Source organism: Pristis pectinata, chromosome 4, assembly GCF_009764475.1.
Source record: "Pristis pectinata isolate sPriPec2 chromosome 4, sPriPec2.1.pri, whole genome shotgun sequence".
NCBI lineage: Eukaryota > Metazoa > Chordata > Chondrichthyes > Rhinopristiformes > Pristidae > Pristis > Pristis pectinata.
Window position 1 is genome coordinate 86,649,127 of NC_067408.1, and position 21,723 is coordinate 86,670,849.

The following is a 21,723-nucleotide window of genomic DNA, read 5'->3' on the forward strand; positions in this document are numbered from 1 at the left end:
AAATACAAATTCAACACTGAATATTGTTAGTGACGCTGAAGAATTGACATTTGGTTGTAAACACATAAAATGGTGGTGAATTTCTCAACAAAGTATCTTATTGAAGTGTTGAGAATCATTGATCATCTGTAATTCACTATACATTCTGGAACTGCATTTGGATACTAACCAGTGAATGATCAATGGTAACAGGAGTGAAATTTATACGGAAGGCTTGTCAATGATCAGCCAAATTCGAATTACGGAACCAAGTCAGGTGATTTAAGATACTTTAATTGACTGGCTTGAGGGGTAATTGAAATCGGAAGGTTTCTGTGGATTAGTAGGTTGTGTCAATTGAATCAAGTTCTTTGTGTGAAGTATTTGATCAAATTCAGGAAATACTGTCTTGATGTGACAAGAGGCTAAAGTTTTGAGCCTTTCAGCAATATCAGTAGAATTGCTGGATTCCTGCAAGTCTGAAACTCGCCACAGTAGCGGTGGGAAGGACCCGCCCCTTTTAAGGCAGCGATCTCCAGCCCTGGAGGTTAATGTTCGGATCAGTGCGAAAGCAGGAATACGGAAGAGTAAAACACGATCAACAGCTGCTTCAGCCAAACCCCCGAGATCTCCGCCAGTGTCATAAGCACTTAGCACTGAGCCGAGCAGCAGTGAAAGAGAGCGCTGGATCCCGTCTCGGTGCCTCGCCATGAATACCGCGCTATAAGGTGAGACACCTCTGTATGGAAACTGGGTACGACTTGATTTGTTAGTGGAAGCAGCTCTTGCACAAGACGCATTGGTTTGTGTCTACTTCATTCAGGGTGTGGAAAGCTAAGTGTGAAGCGAAAGGAAGCAACGTGATCCTGCTTTCGCAGACAGCATTGAGATCGGAGAGAAAATTGGTGGCAGGGTTATGTGGTAAACCTTGTACAGTCGAGTTCAAGGCTGAGACATTCGGAATAGATGGATTTTAAACCATGATACAGTGAGTATGGATCTGGTCTGCCCCTTGTGGCCGTAAACATAATTTCTGGATGGATGAATGAATGGTCTGTGAGCACAGCTGTTGTGAAGCAGTCCCGAATTGGGGTAAGGGTGTTCCCTGGGGGTTGTATACGTTGCAGCGGCAGCTTGTGAGTCCGTATGGGGGAGAAGAATGGGGTAACTGGGTGTAGGAAGGAGGTAAGATGCATCTTACCTGAATATTGTCGGGTTTTGGTAGGATTTTCTTTCGGCTCCTCGGTCATTTTGAATATTGCATATGTTAATTACTTAATTCCGTTGCGATCTTTTGGTTAACATTATGTTGTTCAACGCTGTGCCTAGACCTTGCCTGTTTGCGTACTGTGGGGGTATTGATGCTGCAGATTGAGTATTGATCCCACTGATGAGCTGCAATCGGAACAGTGTAAACTCATCGAGTTTTCGTGTTTGTAGTTTTTCTTGCTGCTCTTTAGCATTTTCCTAGCTTGTCCATATGCCAAAGGCAAGTGGAGTCTTTATTTTTTTAACGTCAGTATCATTTTAATTTTGTTTTGCAAAAAAAAAGTTATCCCATTGAAATTGAGGCTAAGACTAAATGTTTATACTAACCTGTTTGTCAGAAACTGAAAATTTACAGAAGTCCTTCCTTCTGTTTCTGTACGGATAAAATCCAGGTTGTGTTTTTGACTGCAGAATCTTGATTTAAAACTCCCTAATGCTCTTTGTATGTCCTTCAATACATGGGGGAAAATGCACTGTATTTTCAGTAGTCTTGTTTCAGATTTCCAGCCCTAGTAGATTATTTTAACAATAACTCATTAATTGTGCAACACTTATTAAGTAAGAGTCTGTTGCATATTAGCATACAACGTCCATAGATTTGGGTTCAAATAAATATGCTGCATGCTGATTTTGCTGCACAAAGCTGCTTTTTTAAAAATTTTTTTTAAAAAAGCAAACAGAGGTTGCAATTGTAGCAGGTAGCATTGAACCCCCCCCAGTAGGTACTAAGAGCAAAATGTACTGTAGTTACTTGAGTTGCTCTGAAATCTCACAGACCTCTGACCTGTACTACTGGGCACCACCAGGGCAATGGGCACATATACCATCATCTGTAGGTCCCCTTCCAAGTAATACACTATCCTGATTTGGAAATGTATTGCCTTTCCTTCCTTATTGCTGAACATAAATCTAGAATAGCATACCCAAAAGCACTTAGTAGCTTCACCAGAAGGATTACAGTTGTTCAAGAAGCTAGTTCAGTGAATGCTTGCCTTGGCCACATCCTGCAAAATGAGTTTCTTTTTTTAAAAAAACAAGGACAAAACTTTTAATTGCATTGCAAGGGAACAAATTGAAATTTTCTTTAAATAGTGGCTATCTTTGCATTTGAACCCTTGTGTGCAAAAGGGAGAGATTATAAATCCTGGGACAGAATTTTGTATGGAGCAGAAATGATGTGTGAAGTGCTACTAATACCTGTGAATTCCTCAGATTCATGATATTAAATACTAAGATCCTGCTGTAGGACCTATAATTCTCATGACTTAAATGACATAATGTTTGGTATTTGTACAATTTGGCACCATTAAAACACTTAATATATTAAAATGATTACATTATTTTTTATGTCAGTCATTCTGTGGATTGTAGAAACAAGGTTATAATGTTGTAGTTCTACTACCTTCTCAATGCTTAACTCTATTTCCTACATTTAGTCACTGGGTGTGTCACCTCCATGCTGGAATTGCTGAGCTAGCCCTACCAGTGATGGTTTCACTACATTTTTAATGAGGGTAAATAGTCTAGTGGCATGAAGCTTGTCTATTTTTTTTGGAACAAAAACCTGGGAAATAACAGAAAGGTCAGGGGCATATAATCCTCAAATGGAGTTATCTCTATTAGATTTTAATGTGCCTACTTGTCAGCTAAACTGTTGATTCATTAATGAATCACAGTACCATGTTTGCTGACAATTTAGAATTATCAAGAAATCAATTAGCCTTGCATTTTTAATATAGTTTTACTCAAGGGGCATTTGTTCCATTAGCATAAAATAATCTCTTTCCCTGGCTATTTAAAAAAAATAAACTTTGTGGTCTCTGTGTACAGCCATAAATCAGACCATTCCAACTTGAATCAATGTCGGGGGTGGGGGGCGATGAAGCCAGCTAAAACAATTTAAAGTAGTGGGTTATGCAGTGCTGGAAGCCCTGCATAGAACAACTGCAGTTACCCTTGTAAGTATCAGCAAATTTGGGATTTTTGTTGGAATTGTAGAAGTCCATAACTTGCTGGGTGACCTTTTATGATTTCCTGGCCACACTGCCACATGCTGGGGAATCAACCCACTAAACCTGTGCCAGTTAAATCTGGTATAGAAGTGTCAAACATTCAATTGAATGGCTGTATAGCAGAAGGCTTTTAATTAAATAACCTAAAATACTTCATTTATGTGTTCCTTATTTTAAATTAATAAACATTTTTATATTCCTTTTATTAATCTTCTAATGTTTGTGAATATCAGGACCATTAAGAGAGTCCAAGATGTTGGCAGCTTTCATTCGTGGGATTAAGTTTTTTGTCAGCCTTTCCATGGACAGCTTCAGGTTTGGTGACTTGCAGGCCTTGCCATTTTTAGATCGAGAGTTGCCTTTCACAAATCCATCCTTCTGGATGTGAAATGGCTAATATTCACCTCAACAGGTGAAGTGTAGTTGGCCAGTCACATTGGGGAAAATACTGGGTTAACATTCTTGGTTGTTTTCATTTCCATTTACTTTTTTTAAAAACAGTACCTGCACTGCACAAAATACTTCAAATAGTGCCTGTATTTTGTGCCATTGTTGCAATGCAGATAACATGGCAACTCTTACACACAGAGATCCCATAAGCCACAATAAGACAACTGACTTGTTCTTGGTTGAAGCAGTGTAAAGAGAATTGCCTTGTACTGGACTGAGAGTTGAGCTCATTACCAACCAAGCTCCATATTTTTCCCCCATATGATTGCCAACATATTCTTTGCTGAACATTGATTAACTTAAACATCAAGGATGAGGAAGAAGTTTGAGCTTTAAATCTTACTGATTAAGGAGATAGAACAATTTACTCTGTTTCTCTCAGCAATGTTATCTGGTTACACTTTCAGAAATCTGCCATGCAAATTTTTATAATCTAAATGACAAGGGGAAACTCTTACAGCCGAGGTTGAATGTACTTGCACAGAAAATTATGGCATATAGCTTAAGTTTTAAAAGAGGGATTGTTAATTCCTGTCTCTTCTCCTGAGAACTTTCTGCCAACAGTGTACTACCCTTGCTTGGATAAACCTACATGTTTAGTACGCCTTGCCTTTCCATGCCAATCCTTGTCTTAAATCATGAGCCTCTGTGTAGGAGCAGGGCTTTGCATGATGTAATGTCATCATGTAGGTGGACCAAAAATCCAGTTCGTGAAACAGCCTAGTGAATTGTCAAACATGTCAATGATCTGAATGCTTTCAAATCTCCGATCATTCCAAAACATTCAATAATATTTACCAAACTATTAAATAAATGACGTGACTAAATTTAAGATTTTATAAAGTAAAGCACTTACACTTGGTGCAACAAACAATCTGCTGGAGGAACTCAGTGGGTTGAGCAGCATCTGTGGAGGGAAAGGAATTGTCAGCATTTCCGGTTGAAACCCTGCATCTGGATAGAGGGGGGAGTAGCCAGCATAAAGTGGAGCAGGGGAGTGGTGGGATGGAGGGCAGAGGTGATTGGTGGAACAAGGAACCTCTCCTCCAATGGTTCCCGTGATCACCTTCCTTGCATATCAGATTCCAGCACGCGCACCATTTGTGTTCCTGCTTACCACTGTCCAGCGGCTGTCTCCAATTTCACTCTCCCCTCCCCCCACTTCCCTGCTGGCTCCGTCTTCTCTTTTTTTTGTCTAATTCTATCTATCGTCCTCTGTCTCCCAACTTCAGCATTCCCCTTCCCCCTACTTGGCTAGATTTGCCCATCATCCAACAACTCTATCCCCCTCCCTCCTCAGTCCACCAATCACCTCTGGCCTCGTTCTCACCACTGCCCTGCTCCACTTTATACTGGCCATTTCCCTTCTCCACTCTGTCCTGATGCAAGGTTTCAACACGAAATGTCAGCAATTCCTTCCACCTCCTTCCCACGCCACCCCCCCCCCCCCCCACAGGTTCTGCTCGACCTGCTGAGTTCCTCCAGCAAATTGTTGCTCCAGGTTCCAGCATTTAGTCTCTTGTGTCACCTAAACACTTAAATGTCTTCATTGTTTAAATGTTGAAAGTAAATTTCCTACCTCTGTCTCCTGCAGCTATTCTTTCTCTTTGAAATGAATGAGCTTACTATTCCTATGACACAGACTCAGCGGAATTAGCCATTTAGCCCATTGAGTCTACTCCACCATTTGATCACGGCTGATTTATTTTCCCCTCTCAACCTCATTGTCCTGCCTTCTCCCTGTAACCTTTGACATCCTTACTAATCATGAACCTATTAACCTCCGCTTTAAATATACCCAATGACTTGGCCTCCACGGCTGCCTGTGGCAATGAATTCCACAGATTCACCACCCTCTGACTAAAGAACTTCCTCCTCATCTCAGTTCGAAAGGGAAGTCCTTTTGTTCTGAGGCTGTGCCTTCTGGTTGTAGACTTTCCTGCTAGAATGCCTCAAAGAAGCATGTTACAACTTTACTGCTTCAAATATGCAGATAGTGTCCATTGATGCCATCAATCAATACACAACCCAAGATCTGAGGATTTTGTGGGTTGAGCTTAGTGAACTGGGTTTCTTTTGACCTTTTCTGGCTTCCTAAGGGCCTTGAAGTGCAGGATTCAGTCTCTGATTCTGCATTAGGGTACACAATCCTGACTTTTTCTGATTAAATGCTTTTTTCTGTGATCCCTGCAGAAGAAAGCTAGAGGTGGCAGGTGATGTTTGATATGAGGGGTAGTTTGATATGCCACCATCATTAAGATCTGCAAGGCCTCTATAATCCCTAGACTAACTGGTATAGTCACCAGTATGTTGTCAGTAAAAATCAAGGCCTCATTCAGTCTCCAAAAGAATACTTCTTTATCATTGGAAAACATATCAACAAACCATGGGATGAATTTATGTCCAGCCAGGTTTTAAAACATTAGGGCAACTTTGTCAGATTGAGTTTTATTTTGTTGGCAACTCAGGACAATGTGTACATATCCTCTAAGATAGTATTTAAGGATGAACCTGTTGAGCAGTCTTTCAGTGCCTCCCCCAGTTTCCTGCATTCTCATGTCAACTTTGAATGTAAAATATTTTTAAGGTGTATGTAGTGCAGTATACTGCTTAGAATTTCATACATTAATCTAGTTTGAATCTTGTATTGAGGGAAAAGAATATCCAGTTTTGGAATTTTGATGGTTGATAAATTTCAATTGCGAATTCCTTTCTTATAATGCCAGAATTTTGTATATTATGTATAAGCATGTAGATTACCTTTGAACAACGTAATTTTGAAACTTAAATGTAATGGTATGGCAGGAGCAATACCTATCTAAACTAGGAAAGATGCTTGTTTTTTTTTGAAATGTTGTATATTGGTGGAAGTAGTGGAGCAACAAAGTGCTGGAGGAATTCAGTGGGTCAGGTGGTATCTGTAGAGGGAAATGGGCAGTCAACGCTTCAGGTCGAGGTCCTTTATCTGAAACCATGCTCCATTCCTGACTCTGACCAGTTGATGTAACCCTCGGGCACAACAAAGCACCACTGTTTGGGGAGCAGTAAGCTGGTAATTCAGTGCTGTCATTTGTATTTGTGGACCCACATCTAATTCTTTGCAATACGGTATTTGTCAGAGTTAGCTCTCAACGTTAACAGTGAATATTACTTGGATTTACAAAGATTGAGATACAGATGTCACCAATCTTTTTAAAAAAAAATGCACATCTACAACACCAGTAATGGAATTTTTTTTTTGAAGGGGTGCTTCTGGGGTACATGATCTCAAAAAGAGCAAAACCTTTCTTGAGTAAAATTAGGCAACACCTGTACACAAATAGAAAAGAATCTTGCAACTTTCCTCCATAAATTTAATTGATGCCTGATCAGTTAGTTTAAAATCTGAGATTTAAATAGCTTTATATTCACCGAAGTTATTAAGGCAAATGGAGGAAAAAAAACGGGTATATCAAGAGATCATAGTTCAACCATGACCTCATTGAATGGTGGAACAAGTTTGAGAGGCTAAATCATTCCTTTGCTTTTATGTTCTAGCTTTGTTTCTATGTTCTAGCATGCAAAAAATCAATGGAAGATTTGTGCCTCAATTCAGTAATATCTAATGAAGGACACCAGTGGAGAGTGAAGCTGCTTGCATTTTCTTGCTGGCAGACTGAATGGATTAGCTTACTTAGAGGACATGGTTCTAATTGGTTTTTGCTTTACTTCCCTGTGTAAATCTAACCATCAGAGTGTGCATGATGCAAAGTTTCTGAATTATTTATTTGAAAGCCACTGCACAAATATCTTAATTTATGATGTGCCTTTAATGAGAGATGGTGTGGATTTCTCATCGATAAGACCCTTGTAAATGCATTCTGTGGAAAAGGTATGATAGTGGTTGCATACATCTCAACTTTTGAAGGTTTTGTTTTAAATACCAGGGAGAATGGAAACCTGCAAAGAGCAATACCCAATGTAAGAAACATCTTGCCCATTATTGATTTGACGCAAATGTTGTCAAGGTGTCCATGTGAATTGAAATTGAAAACATTCATGGTTCAGTATATTTTAAAAATATATGCAAGTCACAACATGACACAGCTTACCCTTTTATAATAGCCTTTGTGATGATTTGATGATTCATAGCCATGCATCTCACCATCCCTGCGATCTGAATTTAACATTTGTGATGCTTGTGAAGCACCAGAGCATTGCATGGATTAATCCCCAAACCATGGAAATGCTAAAGGAAAAGAAATGATACAATAAATTATCTATTCATTTTACTGCTTGCTAATGTTCCACAGCTTGATTTCTCTGATCCACATTGTAGTTGAGAGTATAGATCTTCACTATCAAATAAAGGTCAAGGTGACAGGAAGTCAGAAATAGTCAAAAACTCCTTCAGCAAATACAGTTGTTAGTCATGCTATGACGTCCAAACAGTTCCACTATTGTTTATTTGAATAGTGAGGTGCCCAGCAGTGTTATGTAATATACTTTAATCATACCAGGCTATGGGCACTGCCTGTTGATGTTTTGTGATGCAAAAACATAGCCCAGATCAGTCCACATTACATCTCAAAAATCAAGAATTTTTGGAACAGCATTTATTTGTCAATGAGTATCACTGTCACTGCCAGCATTGTTTTCTACTGACAAAATTATTTTGAACATCAATATGGCCTTAAATAAACAACATTTTATTATTGTGGTTCTACATCTAAGGTATATTTTGGGTGTTCAGTTAATCTGACAATGATTACATGGGAGTTTTGTTTATGACCTAAGGCATCACAATTATTGAGCTCCATCCATGGAGGGGAAAAAAGCACAAAGAAAATGAGCTGGGAAAGAAGAAAAGTTTCATGTGCTCAATTTCTAAGCTTGTGGTAAAATCAGTTCTTCTAAAGTTATTATATCCCCGATCTGTGTTATCTTTCCTGTGAGTGTCATTGACTTTTTTTAAATTATTATTTCAGTCGTAGCCCAACATACAGGCAGGGACTATAAATCTTTTAATCCAGGGGGAAAAAAGATTTAGCTTGCGGCACCCAATTTTGTATGGAAAAATTGCACCAGCCACTTTGGGTGGTATTCGTGTATTTATCTTAGTAAAGTCCAGCTTATAAAACTTGTAACAGCTTATCCAGTGTATATCATAAATCATGGAAATCTTTGCATGTAAGAAGGCCATTTGGCTGATGGTAACTGCTGATTATTTAATAGATTTTATTATGGGTGTTTTTGGTGCATCTGATAAATTGGTGCATTCATTTTAATTTTAATTATGCTCCTTAATTCTATCTTGCCCTTCAATGGACTGTTCTGCATTGTTATATTTAGTTATAAACAAGAATCCTTCCCATTGCTTATTATTAGTACTACAGATTTCCATAAACAAGTATGATTAAATATTTTTCCATGATTTTAATAATACAAATAGTATTTTTTTAAAATCCTATTAGTAATTGTGCTTTTTGAAAAGCCAACTTGTGATTCATATCAGACTAAATTTGCATTTGGTCTCAATGATTTTGGAAGGGCTCATCAAATCCTAATTAGGACAACTATTTCTCTGGAATTTGTTTCCTTAATTAGCTGTATCTTAAGTAAATTATTTATCACTACCTCCAATTTTTATTACTCTATTGTTCCAGAAGGACCTGACATTTTGTCTAGAGTGCAGTATTTAATCTATGTTACTGCTAATAGATGTACTGTATTATCAATTGAGAGACGTCTGTGATTGTGTTGTGAGTCAGATCCCTCTTGTTCTGTAGTAACACCAGACTCTCATGTGCAGTGACCCTCTTGCATTGAAGATGTGTTTCCAGAGAATTAATCAAAATTTAATGTTTTCAGTGAGGACATAGCTGAGCAGTATCAGTTACACCAAAATTGACAAGCTCTTTTTGCTCCAGTGGCTATGATAGTTATGAACTTATCAGTTGGGACAGGAGTAGATAATTTGGTCCCTTGAGCCTGCTCTTCCACTTATAAAATAATAGCTGATGTGATTGTAACATCCATTCCTTATTGACCACTTACCTGTGGAACCACCCTCTTCCTTATCAAGAATTTTCCATTGCTGCCTGAACAATAATGAAAGATTTATGAACCTATTTTGAGAGAAGAAATTACACATCATCTGTCACAAATGGTCAACTCCTTATTTTTAAACAGTGACTCCATAGTTTTTAGATTCCCCTGCAAAGAGGAAGCACCCTCTCCATGTCCAGCCTCCCAAGATCCTTCAGGAACTTGTATGTTTAAATCTTCCAAACTTGAGCTGGATCATCTTGTACCTACTATTCATTTGGCAACCTGCCTAATCCAAGATATTAGTAAACCTCTGAATGGATTCCAATGTATTAGTATCCTTTTAATTCCCTTGCAGAAATGATTGATTTATTTCTTTGGTTCAGCAATAAGTTATTACATTACGATTAGAACAATTATAAGTGGTTGTGTGAGAAGAGAATAGTACCAGTGTGTAAAAAGGAAGAAATTTATGAGCAGGGGTGGGAGATGCCAAATATTTCCAAATCATTGGTTTTGGAGATGATTGGGGAAAAAAAACTGCAGTACTTTAGCTGAAAAGCAAAGATGCAGATAATATAAATCTGAAATAAAAACAAAAGCTAAGGATATTCACCAGATCAAGTATCTGATTAAGGATCATCGAACTGAAACATTTACTCTTTTTCACTCTCCACAGATGCTGCCTGACCTGAATATATCCAGCACTTTCTATTTTTATTGTTGCACTTTGAAATCTTGGAGTCTCTATGAGATTGTTTGTGTGTTAAGATGCTGTTGGAGAAATTAAACTTTTGGGGAGGTGGGCTTTATAGTACTGGAGGAGGTTACAAAAATGGATATGCTAAATGTTGCTGGGTTTAAATTTCTTTACAATGTGAATTGGGGATCTCAAAGCTTTTTGTGGGTTAGTAAGCAGAGGAGTGGTGTGTGTGGAGGGGTACGTTTCTATAGGAAGGACACTATTTAAATGTGTTGGATGAAAGGGCAGGCAGGGAACCACAGTGAAGAGCTAATGAAGGAATTAACTTCAGTGATATATTGATTGAATCAATCTTTAATGGATAGTATTTGGAGTAGGGATCTCCTGCTAGTTGAACAGGATGCAAGTTGGTTTGACTGCAGTGATGAAAAGATCTATGGAATGTAAGGTATGAGGAAGAGAATGACCTATAGAAACAAAGGACTGCAGATGCTGGAATCTAGATGAAAAACATGATGATGCTGGAGGAACTCAGCAGGACAGGCAGCATCTGTGGAGAAAAGCAGGCGGTCAATGTTTCCGGTCAGGATCCTTCCTCGGGACTGAAGATAGGAAAAGGGGAAGCCCAATATATAGGGGGGAAAGGAGAGCAGTGATAGGAGGACAAAAGAGGGGAGATGGGGTGGGTACAAGGTGGTGATAGGTAGATGCAGGTAAGAGATAGTGGTGGGGAGAGCAGATCCACTGGTGGATGGGTGAAAGGTAAGGAGAGAGAAGCTAGGAAAGGGAAGAAGAGAAGAAGCATAGTTGGTGGGTGGTTGTGAGGAAGGGGGAGAATTCAATGTTCATGTAGTTAGGCTGCAAGGTTCCAAGATGGAAGATGAGGTGCTGTTCCTGCAGTTTGCACGTGGAATTCTCCGGGCAGTGGAGGAGACCGAGGATTGACGTATCAGTGATAGTTTGGGAGGAGGAGTTGAAGTAACTGGCAATGGGGAGATGCAGATTGCGGTTACGGACAGAACACAGGTGTTCTGCGAAATGGTCACCTAGTATGCGTTTGGTCTCTCTGATGTAGAGGAGGCCACCAGTGATGGAAATTGCTCCTTATCCAGATATTGGATAAGCAGTCTGAGGTTGATCATGTGTCTACTGTTGACTGTCAGAGGCAGCTGATGTAAATGAAAAGAATGTTATTTGATATTTTTAAACATCGTTAATGGTAAGTGAATATTTTTGGTAGGGTCAGCATTTATTGCTCATCACTACTTGCCTTTGAGAAGGTAATGGTGTGCGTTAACTCCAGGAGCAATTGATTAAAGTGTGCCTACGTTGCTGTTTGGTAAGGAGTTCCACAGTTGGTCTCCATGATAAAAGATTTGGGATGTTTGTCTGAGTCAAGATGGTGTATGATTTGGTGACATTCCCTTGTGCCTGCGGCCCTTGCCTTTACTTCCTTGGGCTGTTTGGGTATGGAGAGGAGGAGATTTTAAAAAAAACTGACTGAAATTCACACCGGGGAATTTTATTGGTTTCATCTTTAATTTGAGGGTTTTTTTTTTATAAATTCTCTCACAACCTACTGCATGGTAGGCTGCTCCAGAAGGTTAAGCCACATGGGATCCAAGATAAGCTGGATGATTGTATCCAAAATTAGCTTGGTGATTGGAGGCAGAAGGTTGTGGTGGAAGGATGCTTTTCTGATTAGAAGTCAGCAGCTTGGTTTTTTTTTGCTCTGGATTCTAGCATCTGCAGTCTCTTGAGTCTCCATAAAACACCTAAGTTATGATATTCTGTTGTAGTTGTATAAAACTTTGGTTAGGCTGCACTTGGAGTATCATGTGCAGTTCTGGTTGCCCCATTACAGGAAGGATGCAGAGGCTTTGGCAAGGTTGCAGAAGAGATTCACCAGGATGCTGCCTCGATTACAGTGTATTAGCTATAAGGAGAGGTAAGACAAATTTGGATTGTTTTCTCTGGAGTGCCAGAGAGTGAGGGGAGACCTGATAGCAGTTTATAAAATTGAGAGGCATAGATAGGGCAGGTAGTCGTAGTCTTTTCCCTGGATAGAAATGTCAAATACTAGAGGGCATTGCTTTGAGAAGAGAGGGAGAAAGTTTCAGGAGATGTGTGAAGCGTGTTTTTTTTACACATAGTGGTAAGTGCCTGGAACACACTGCTAGGGTTGGTGCTAGAGGCAGATATGATAGTGGAGTTTGAGGCATTTAGACAGGCACATTAACATGCAAGGAATGGAGGAATATGAATCATGTGCAGGCAAATGGGATTAGTTTCATTCTGCATCATGATTGGTGCAGATATTGTGGGCAAGAGGGCCTGTTCCTGTGATGTACTGTTCCATGTTCTATATTTACTGGTTAAGCTGCCCTTAGAGTCTTGTGCGCCGTTCTGGTCGCCACACTGTAGGAAGGATGTGACAGCTCCGGAGAGTGTAGAGGAAAACTTACTAGGGCGCTGCCTGGATTGGAGGACCTGGGTTGTTGGTGAGGCCATATTTGGAGTATTGTGTACAGTTTTGCTCACCCTGTCATATGAAGGACATCGTCAAGCTGGAGAGGGTGCGGAAGAGATTTACGAGGATGCTGCCTGGACTAGAGGGCCTGAGTTATAGGGAGAGGTTGGCCATGCTGGATCTTAATTCCTTGGAGCAAAGGAGAATGAGGGGTGACATCAGAAGTTTATAAAATCATGAGGGGTATGGATAAGGTGGATGGTCTTAGTTTTTTTTCCCCCAGTGTTCAGGATCGGGGAATCCATAACTAGAGGGCACAGATATAAGATAAGAGGGGAGAGGTTTAAAAGAGTAGTGAGTACCTGGAATGGGCTGCCAGAGGAAGTGGTTGGGGGGGGGGTACAATTGGAAAATTTAGGAGGCATTTGGATAGGTACATGGAGGGGCTTGGAGGGTTATGGGCTGAGCACGGGCAACTGGGACTAACAGGGAGGATGCTGTGGTCGGCATGGACCAGTTGGGTCGAAGGGCCTGTTTCCACATTGATCTAAAATTCTAAAAGCTTTGCATTATAAGTATAATCGCACAGGAGATCATTCAGCCCATGGGATCCGTGCTGACTCCCAGGGGAGCAATCCCATTAGTCTCCCTGCACCTTTTATTTCCCTATACCCCTACAGCATTTTCTTGCTCTCAAATGCCCAGCAACTCCCTTCTATCATTTTTGCAATTAGCCTAACAGCAATATCTTTTGCATAAAAGGGGATAGAGGGCACAAAAAATGGTGAGGCTGGGCAAATTTTAAGCCTTCTAACATTTTGAATTCTGTGCATAGTTGAAGTCAACATAAATGTTTTAAATTCTGGAAAAAAGAGATGTGGGGGTAGAATTAGGTGACTTGTGAATATGGCAATGACTTGATTCTGTGCTCTAATGTTCTGTGTTGAACTAGTCAACCCACAGTCACTAGTCTTAATCCACTTCTGCTTAGTCATACTGCATTCCCCCTTTCTTGTCCATAATCCCTTTTGGTTTGGTATTACTAAATGTGACATAGCTTGAACATGGAATTCAAACTCAATAACTTAGTTGAGTAAAATAGCTGTGGTTGAGGCTTATGACTGTTGAACTAGTTGTGCAGGTTCTTTTGACTTGAAAGGGCAAATGCCAAGACTGCACAATACATTGTGCCTGCAGAAACTACAGAGAATGCATCAGGAGTACCACCGCTGGGGTAGAATGAGGGTAGCTCATGGGAAAGCCACAATCTCCAAGTTTCTAATCAACTTGCATCCCATCCACATGTATACAAATATTCCAGTTTATCAAATTTACCCTCATTGTCACTAAATCAGAATCCTGGGACACTCCACAGTATAGTACCTCTGAGAGCACCTCCACAGATGAAGTACCGCTATATAAGAAGGTCATGTTCTTGAGGGCAATTAGGGATGAATAGTAAATTTTGCTAGCAATGCCCACATGCCAGGTATAAATCTTTTATTTAAAATAAAACCACTAAGATGCTGGAAAAGTGATTCCAAAACAGAAAATTGTGGAAATACTGACAATTGTCAGAGGGGCCATTTTGCCACCTCTACATGTGCTGAGTATTTCCAGCATTTATTTCTCTCATCTCTATTTAATGGTACTTGAATGTTACTAAAAGTAAAGTTCCATTAATCTTTAAATGGAAATATTTGGGTGTGAATTGTTAAATATGTTAAGTATACTTTTAACAATTGAATACTACCTGTAATGATTTTAAAATATATTGTGCAAAATAGTCAGAACAGCCTAGCAGGTTTTACAAGTCACAGGAACAAAATCTGTACAGAATATTAATGCCCATTATTTGATATTCATGGGTGGTGGGGTAAAGTTTATTGTTCTTGTATCCCAAAGAGCCATTATTTGAAATGCTGTGTCGGCTATTACGTTGGATAATTAGAAGCATTTTGTGTAAAAACTGCTCTGGTGTACATGATATCTTGCCTTATTTGTTCAATGGATTCCCACAGATCACTTTTTATAAAGAAGAGAATATATAGTATGTTGATACAGCAGTGAATGTGCCATCATGCTAAGCAATGGAAGAATAATATGCACATTTTCACTCTTAACAACAGGAGATCAAATTCCACTGAATGTGGTGTTAAGAAAATGCCGTTAGATTAAGTTTCAAGTGGAATTCTAAGAGCATTACAGTTTGAAGATCTACTGTAAGATAAATAGTATAACAACAAGGCCTTAGGACCAGATGGTGTTCCTGGTAGTGATGAGCATTGGTCATGGGTGTATGATTTCATCATCCATATCTGGGAAGAGGAGCAGCGTGAATGCTGTAATAGTGACCACTTCAATGTGTCGGATTGTGGTACATGCTATCAGCCATAAGGAAAGCCATTGCCAGGCTCCTTGAGTGTCTCCTTCCAGTGGCTGATGAATTTTTCTTAAATCACCATGTGGATTCTGTCCATCCATCAGAACAATGGACATGATCTGCACCACATGGAGACTCAGAGAAATATAGGGAGCCATAGCAATCCAATTTTTGCGATTGTGGAACAAACTTTTCAGTTTCTGCTTCCCACAAGAAATTTATATCCATTTACATTTGCTTCATAATGGCTAGGATGCTAACCAATTGGTCTACAACAGAGACAATCTCTGCAAAGACTGGTGTTAGACAAGGCTCAGTCATTGCCCTGATGCTTTTCGCCCTTTTTCATGGCAGTGTTGCACCTGCCTCCATCAAACTTACTAAAGGAGTGGAACTTTTCTTCAGAACCAACATGAAACTTTTCAGTGCACAGTGACTGCATTCCAGAACCAAGGTCACCCAGAGTGTTGCCTGCATACTGGAACTCAACTAGTATTTTACCATGCCCAGAGGCTGAGCTCAAGCCATCATTGATCCATTCACTGAAGCAGGTGAGAGCATGGGATTTGCATCCAATGTTCACAAGACAAAGGTTAAACATCAGTGATGAAATTCACCATTTCCTTCATCTTTGTTTGATTTGAGAGAGTGTTTTTAAGGATTGATTCTTTCACCAAGGACCTTGTGCTAGGTCCATCAAGCAGCCAATGTCATGCTTCTGAGACCTGGATTACCCACAGCAGGCACAGGAAAGATGCCATCAAAGATGCAGTCTCTGCAAAATACCCCACCACATCAGGTACCTCCTGTCTAGTCCGTGATTCCCAATTTGACCTTGGAACCCACAAAACTGAAAAGGAAGCAAGTCATCCTTGATCCTGAGAGACTGCTTAAGAAGAAATGATAACAATCGTTATGATGTCGTCAGGAAAAAATTATCTCCTTTCCTCTTTAACATCCCTCCCCACCTCTGGTGTATCACAACTCATTACAAGGGAAACAGCAAGAAAAAAAAAGGCAGATTTCCCATTGAAAGAATAGTTAATTCCATCAATAACTGTCCTGTTTTCTATTGGTCGCTTAGAAAGGGCATAGGCAACCTGGTTCGTCAAGTGTCATGTATGCATTTGTGTGGTGGTCTTAAACTTTTACATTGCCATCTCACTGTGGAACTTGGATAAAACAAATTCAATGTGGAAAGTGTTCATTAAATCCATGCAATTATTGGTCTTCCCTTCCTTTACTTGAACTGAAACTGTATTAATCAGATTTTAATGCAGAAAATTAAGCAGAGCTAGCTATTCTATTGCACCAAACCCATTTTCCTCAAAAAAAAAAAGGCATAAGAGCCTAATATGGGAAGTAGCAAATGCATACGTCTCGGGCTGAGAGCACCATCCTCTATTAGGTCCACAGATATAGGGGGTAGATGTCCAAACTGAAAATAGAATATTTACAAGAATGCACAAAACATGAGAAAATTGGAGCAGGAGTAGGCCACTCGGTTCTTCAAGCCTGCCCTGCCATTCAGTATGATCATGGCAGAGGAGCCAAGGCCAGCACAGATCAGCCAAGTTCCCATAACCCTCAATTCCTCAATACTTTCAAATATTTATTTATCACCACCTAGAATTATATCTATTGATCTGGTCTCCAGTACTGTCAATGGCAGAGAATTCCACAGATTCACTACCCTATGAGAAATGAAATTTCTCCACACCTCAGTTTTAAATGACTCGCCCCTTTTTATATAGCTATTTCCCCAAACTGCCCATCATCTCTTGATAGGGCACCACTCTCATCCCAGGAGTTAGCCTGCAGGCCAAGACTCCACACAGTATTCAAGGTGTGGCCTCAGTAACACTCTATGAACTGTAACAAAACTTCCCTCTTCCTGTACTCCAATGGCTTTGCAATAAATGTACCATTTGCTGCCTTAACTACTTGTTGAACCCTCCTGTTAAATTTTTTGATTCATGCTCTGGAATGTCTATATCCTTCTGAGTTTTACTCATTTACAGTCTCTCTCCATTTAGATATTCTACCTTTTAAATTCTCTTTATCAAAGTGCATGACCTTGCACTTCCCCACATCAAACTCCAATTGCCATGCCTCCATACAGTCACTCTAAATACCACTGCAGAAACTACAATACAAATAAAAAGTAAATAATTGAGGGCCAAGAACCAATCCCTGGGGTACTCCACTAGGTGCATCTCTCTGGCCTGAAAAGGACTCATTTATTCCAACTCCTTTTTTCTGTGATGGCCAGTTTTCAGTCTGTGCTACCACACTTCCCCCAGTACCATGGGCTCTTTATTTATGCACCAGCCTCTTAAGTGGCACCTTGTCAAATGCCTTTTGAAAATCTAAATACATGATGTCAACAAGTTTTCCTTTATCACTTATCCTTGTCATATCTTCAAACAATTTGAGCAAATTTGTTAAATGTGATTTGATCATGTTTGACAAGTTTTGATTATATTCAACTTTCCTAAATGAGTAGTTATTTCCTCTTTGATTATTGACTCTAGCATCTTGCCAATGATAAATATTAAACTAACTGGTCTATGGTTGCCTGCCTTCTATCTTCATCCTCTTTTAAACAAAGGAATCACGTTGGCTGTTTTCCAAACTTCTGGTATCCTCCATGAACTCTGAATAAGTTCTGAAAATCTTCAATCAATGGGTCCACCATCTCTGCAGCCACTTCCTGCAAAGCCCTTGGATGTAGGCCACCAGGTCCCAGTGCTTTATCCACCTTTAGTCTCATGACTTTCTCTAATACTTTATCCTTCTGTGATTGGGATTTTTCACCAGTTCCTCCCTGTTAGTTGAAATTAACCCACCTTTTATCTTGGGTATATTTGCAGTATCTCCACAGTGAAGACTGATGCAAAAAAATTTAATGCATTTCTTCAACTCCTGTTATTATTTCACCAGCGTCCTCTTGAGGCTCCACACCAATTTTAGCTGCCTTCTTCCTGGTTCAGTATCCATAGAAACTCCATTTATCTTAAAATTGCATGTAAGTTTTCTCTCGAGATAACTTTCCCCATTCTTATGAGCTTTTTAGTCTTGCTGCTGGACCCTTGTAACTTCCCAGTCCTCTGGTCTTCCACAGCCCTTGCCACTTTGTATGCCTACTTGTCAAGTTAACATTATCTTTGACATCCTTTTGTGAACCATGGATTGTACTTATGGAATCCCACTTTCTAATTGGGATAAATTCCTGCTGAGTGTTGTGGATCATCTGTTTAAATACCTGCCACTGTTCATCTACTGAACTGTCTCTTAGCTCATTATCCCAATCCACCTTGGACAGCTCCACCTCAACACCATTATAATTGCCCTTGTTTAAGTTGCATATGGTGGTTATGATCCTACGTTTGGAGTGTTATCATGTTGTGGTCACTGCCTCTAAGAAGATCTTTAACCACATGGTCTTTTATTAATCCTTCCTCATTACTCATGATCGAACCTAAAATAGCCTGTTCCAAGGTAGGTTCTGTAATTCTTCTTGCCAGTTTGGTTCGTGCAATCAATATGTAAATTACACTTGGTTACCTTTTTTAGTATTCAAGGCTGCCAAAGTTAGTAGGCACTGTCTGCTTTCCATCACCATCTTGGTATCTCCCTCAACAAGTAACTTCCATTCTTGTGAATATTTGGGTTGCTTTCATATAATGTTTACTTCACAGTGGTCTATCACCTGGTTTCTTGACAGTAGTTGTGATTTATTCATGTCGCTTGTCCTCTGTGGTTTTATTCCAACCAGGCCATCAATTTTCAAGTTGCACGCTGTCAGTGATAATGAGAGACCAGTTCTTGCCTCAGACAGTGAGCAGCTGGAAGAAAAGGAAAAAATTAACCCTTCATGTTCTCATTAAGTCATGTGATTTTTTTCCCCCATTTATATTTATACAAAAATTGCCAGTGTACAAGAGGAAACAGCACTGTATGCAGTCTTTATAACTTGAGAACTCTACATGAATATTTATTATTTTAATACTGCAACTTTTGACATGTAACATTTAATTATCCTGTTAGTCATTCTCTGGTTGCTCATCTAATCGTTTTGACATATTACTTGGTGTGTGTATTACATAGTAGAGAAACAGGCTAAAAGAATATCCTTTTAAAATGCATTGCAGAAAAAGAAATGGAATTTTTTGAACAGATTTTGAATTCACTGAGGCACCACCTTCTCCCAGCTGACCTCTGCTTAAAAGATGCAAGAATTGCAGAAGCCACTGGGAGGACTCACCAAGATGAGGCCCTACCCATAGGTGCGGGCTTCTGGTTTGCAGGAATGTCATGGAATAGATGAAGTGAGCCCTATCCATGAAATGAGGCAATTAGTTCTCTTCCCTCCCCTTCCCCAACAGCCAGAAATGTCAGAATAGAATGTTGACATTGAAACTTCTATTACCAGTTGAACAAAAAGAAACAAACTTGAATCGCACACATTTGAAGTCTTTTTTTAAATTACCAAACCTCTACCAGAAGCACTCTCAGGTGCTCCCTTTCAAATTCACACAGTTCCACAAAATCTTGATATTGAACCCCAGCCCTCTTTGGGCTAAAATAAATAAATTTTTCTGTTATCTTGTAATAAGAATCCATGGAAGGCTCTCACTGGACCTCGGCCATAGAACAAAATGGTTTGCTATCTCATGACAGCATTTTTCCAATTTCCTGCTCTCAGCAGAAAGCCTAGGTAATCAAGAGTCCATGTTGGAAATTAAAGTATGTCATAGAATTGTACACACAGAAACAGGCCCTTCTGCTCACTATGTCCATGCCAACCTTTTGCCCATCTACACTTATCCCATCTGCCCACATCAGGACCATATCCTTCTATGCCACACTTATTTAAGTGGCTGTCTAAATGCTTGTGAAATATAAACATCTGTTTCCACCACTTTCCCTGGAGGTACATTCCAGATATCAACCACTCTGTACACAATAGAGTTATTTCTCTGTATGGCTTGAGTTGTAATTTTTGTTTCTGCCTCAATTGCATTTCTTCCTCTCCCTCAAGATTTGGCTGAACTAAGCTCCTTGGCATTCTGAGTTTTCTATGCATTAGAAACTCAAGTTTTATCTGCTTTTGAAATGTGGCATCATTCTCTAGCAATGTTTGCATCCAGGCAAAGGCTGATGAGTGGCATTAACATTCATGCCATGAAACTGTCAAGCAATGACCATCTCCCTCAATAGAAAGTTTAACTACCCACTTCTGATATTCATTGACGGTACCATTTACTCCGTCTGTCGACCCCCTGGGGGTCAGCTTTGACCAGAAGCTCAACTGGACCAGTGTATGAATGCTGTGGCTACAAGAGCATGTCAGGGACTGGGTATCTGTGAAGAGTGACTCTCCATTATCATTTGCTAAGATTATAGCTGATCCTCCATCTTAATACTATATTCCAACTCTCTCTCCCCATATCTATTGATGCCTTTTTGTGCCTAGAAACCAAATTATTTCCTTAAATGTATTTAGAAAGTTGATTTGCACTGCTTTCTCTGGCAGAGAATTCCACAGGTTCACCAATGTCCTGTGTGAAGTAATTTCTGCTTATCGCAATCCTAAATGTCTTCTCCTGTATCCTGAGACTGACTGCGCCCCCCCCCCCCAACCGTTTTGTAGAATTTTACATTCTCTCTCCCTCTTTTATTCCCCCCAACCAAACCCCCTTCACCAATGCCCTCCTCACACACCACATCCAGAATGTGGAGCCACATCAGAGTTTTCTACATTTAGGTGAATGAGAGGAGAACTATTCTCATCAAAACATCTAAACTCTCGTGAGTGCTGGCCTGGTTGACCCAATCTCTTTTCTGAGACAGTTCTACCATTCAAAGAATTGGTCCAAATCTCTGATGCGGGGTTTTGACCCGAACCATTGATAATTCCTTTCCGTCCCACAGATGCTGCTCGACTCTCCTCCAGACATTTTTTTGCTCCAGATTCCAGCATCTGTAGTCTCTTGCATCTCCACTGGATTGCAATACATTGGATGGTGATCTTAGTATTCTACCAAATAACATCCAGAGACATGGCAATTTTCCAACCAAGGTGAAATGTGGGATACTGTTTGATTGGAATTGTTTGACAATAATGTCACAAACTTGTCACACAATATTTAACCTAAGAAGGTGTCAAAACTGCTGCAGTGAGACAGTTTTTAATGAGACAATGTAGCTGCTGGCAGTCTAGCCTGACTTGTGATTCCTGGTTCTCAATTTGTAGCTCTCCATATCTTTGAATGGTTTAGGAATTGTATAATCCTGTCTTTTTTTTCCCCAAAATAAAATGTACTTTTTTTGCTTTCTCTGATTTGCTAATGTATTATACATTTCAGAATGCATTTCATAGGGACAAATGACTTTCTTGCTCTTAGAAATTAATGCTGGTGCCAAG

General features: G+C 39.8%; 1 protein-coding gene across 1 annotated transcript in view; it reads left to right on the plus strand.

The window, feature by feature from the left end:
* The first annotated feature begins 340 nt into the window (after nucleotides 1-340).
* Nucleotides 341-21,723, plus strand: part of sytl5 (synaptotagmin-like 5) — a 155,557-nt gene continuing 134,174 nt past the window's right edge. The window contains exon 1 of the mRNA XM_052015040.1: nucleotides 341-707. The gene's annotated coding sequence lies outside the window, so the exon portion shown is untranslated. The remainder of the gene's footprint in view (nucleotides 708-21,723) is intronic.